This window comes from Lissotriton vulgaris, chromosome 5 (assembly GCF_964263255.1).
Source record: "Lissotriton vulgaris chromosome 5, aLisVul1.2, whole genome shotgun sequence".
Taxonomy (NCBI): Eukaryota; Metazoa; Chordata; class Amphibia; order Caudata; family Salamandridae; genus Lissotriton; species Lissotriton vulgaris.
The window spans coordinates 1,780,258,110-1,780,261,444 of NC_141693.1; positions in this window are offsets into that span (position 1 = coordinate 1,780,258,110).

Consider the following 3,335-nt stretch of genomic DNA (forward strand, 5'->3'; position numbering starts at 1 on the left):
GTGCGAGCTTTACCACCCACCTGGCAATTAAACATTGTACTCGCTCAACTGATAAAACATCCCTTTGAGCCAATACACAGAGCCGACATCAAATACCTGTCTTGGAAAACCGCTCTCTTGCTAGCGCTCACATCAGCAAGGCGTATAAGTGAGCTGCAAGCCTTCTCTATTCAGGATCCTTTCTTGCAATTCAAACAGGACAGAGTTATCCTACGGACCAACCCTAAATTCATCGCAAAGGTTCCATCTAATTTTCACCGGAATGAACCTATAGTCTTGCGGACTTTATTCCCAAATACACTTTCCGCAGCAGAGAGGTCTCTCCACTCTTTAGACCTCAAGCGTTGTCTGAAGCTCTACATTCAAAAAATGTGGAAATGGCTTCTTCAGCACATTTCCCTTCGGGCGGAGTACGTCCCAGGGACGGACAATGTCCTGGCGGACTCTATGAGCAGGCACTGTTCTGTGTGCCACGAGTGGGAGCTGGATCATCAACTTCTCAGCTCTGTATTCGCCCGATGGGGCAGGCCTCATCTGGATCTGTTTGCGACACAACACAATGCAAAATGCCAACATTACGCAAGCTGGCATCCCCAGAAGGAATCACTGGGGAATGCATTTTCGATCGGATGGTGCAACATCTTTGCGTACGCATTTCCTCCATTTCCCCTGATTCCTAGGGTCCTCCGGAAACTGAAGGCAGAGCATTGCACCCTGATTCTAATAGCACCAGCGTGGCCGCGCCAACACTGGTTTACGGAGCTTCATCTTCTGTCGCTGGAACCGCCAATTCTATTCAAGCCTTGCCCGACTCTCCTTACAATGAACCAAGGGCAAGTCCGGCATCTGGATCCAGCATCTCTCAGATTGTCGGCTTGGCTCCTGAGTTCAGAGAGTTTCAACTCCTAGACAGTCCTCAAGAATGCAGGGCTGTCTTAGCCCAGGCTCGGGCGGACAGTACCAACAAGACGTATTCTCTAAAGTGGAAAAGGTTTTGTGTATGGTGTAAAGCAAATAAGATACACCCTTTTTCATCAACACCTGCACAAATTCTACCTTACCTGCGTCCATTTGGCGCACTCTGGATTGGCCCATGCTTCTATTAAGGTCCACCTGGCGGCAATATCTTGCTTCAGGCGTTCGTCATCTCGTACTTCCCTCTGGTCCAATAGACTGGTTAAGCAATTTTTAAAAGGCCTGTTTAAGACATTCCCTCCTGTGCGAGCTTTACCACCCACCTGGCAATTAAACATTGTACTCGCTCAACTGATAAAACATCCCTTTGAGCCAATACACAGAGCCAACATCAAATACCTGTCTTGGAAAACCGCTCTCTTGCTAGCGCTCACATCAGCAAGGCGTATAAGTGAGCTGCAAGCCTTCTCTATTCAGGATCCTTTCTTGCAATTCAAACAGGACAGAGTTATACTACGGACCAACCCTAAATTCATCGCAAAGGTTCCATCTAATTTTCACCTGAATGAACCTATAGTCTTGCGGACTTTATTCCCAAATACACTTTCCGCAGCAGAGAGGTCTCTCCACGCTTTAGACCTCAAGTGTTGTCTGAAGTTCTACATTCACCGAACCGTTTCAGAAATCCAACGAACTTTATGTCGCCTTCAGCAGGCCCAGAAAGGGACTTCCTTTGACTAAGCAGAGCATTTCTCGTTGGATCTCTGCAGCCATTACTTTCTGCCATCAACAGGCAAGTCATCCTCTGCATTCTAAAGTTCGAGCTCAATTAACCAGAGCTGTCTCCACTTCAATGGCGCTCTTTGCAGGAGTGCCGATTATCGACATATGCAGAGCGGCGACGTGGAAGACACCACATATGTTCACCAGGCACTACTGGTTGGATTCTGAACTTATGAAAGATGCAGCAGTGGGTCAAGCTGTGCTCCGTCATCTATTTCACTAGAGGTGAGCCTACTTTCTTCATCCCACCTTCCTACTGCCGACTCGCACATTTCTCTATTATATTGTTTTTGGTACTTGTTATATTTCACAAATGGTATTCTTATATCGTGTGATTTTACATGTTGTCCCATACGAAATGTGCTGGTTATTGCTTGCTACTCTGATTCAGGCATGTGAATCTATGAAAGATACCCATAATACTGGATAAATGTGTTACTTACCTAGATCTGCAGTTATCCAGTATTGGTATCTTTCATAGATTCACATGCAACCCACCCACCTCCCCTGGAAGGGCTCACCTTGGTTTTCTCAGTAGGTACTACTTAGCACTATGCTTACGAAAATCTGAGGGACTAGGGCTCCTTCGAGGAAGGTTCTAGAGGGTGGTGATATCCGATTGGCTCTTGGCCAAAGTTTGGTCCTTTTTACAAAAGGACATGGATATGTTACTAATGAGGCCTCTGGCCTATTGCTATGTATATGTCTTTATGACATTACTCTTTTTATATACCGGGGACTCCCACCCCGACAACTGGGAATAATTCAGGCATGTGAATCTATGAAAGATACCAATACTGGATAACTGCAGTTACAGGTAAATAACGCATTTCAAACTTATTAATAAAATCCTTAAATTTTGTATCTCTATGAATTGTGAGCAATTTAACAGGAGGAAAAAACATCTGGATTAAAAGGATTGGAATTAATTAATGCTGGTATTCGCCAATTTTAATCTAGTTAGTACCACATCCTAACTTTGATTGCTGTTCTCAACAAGCTACTTGCAGTCTCTCAAGAGATCAATAATGTACTTAGTTTAGCCCCATGCCGTGTCTTGCGACCTGAGGTTCAGATTAGCATACATGTGACTGGATATTGAACATAATTTTTAAGTATTGTAGAAGATTCTGATAGGAGACTTCTAACCACAGATTCCTCACCTTAAAATATTGCCTGGGCACCTGACTGGATCCGGTCAATCATGAGCAGTACGTTTATGTGCTGATAAGTGGTGTTGATCGGCTCTGCTTTGGTGTCATCCACGTTGGAATTGACGTTGCAGTGCCCATACAATATCAGTTCCTTTTTTTCTGCGGCAACTGGGCAGATCCGGAAAGAGCTACTGTGGTAATTGTTTTTTACCACCTATTTTTTTTTTGTTTTTGTCAAGTCTTGTTTGAGTATTGCTCCCAGTCTGCTAGGGACAAGATCCCAGATAAATCCATGAGGTTCAAACCACGTGGAGAATGTTACCAACAGATGCCTGTCTCTGACCCACACTTTGTTTGTCTGGGGTCGTGCCCAGACCCCAAAATCTGCTGTGATTGTAAGTCTATGAATCCTAAGGCAACTCGCACAAGAATTCGCTGTCATCATTGAAGTGCCCCTTGGCTTCCACGTCCAAATACTGTGCT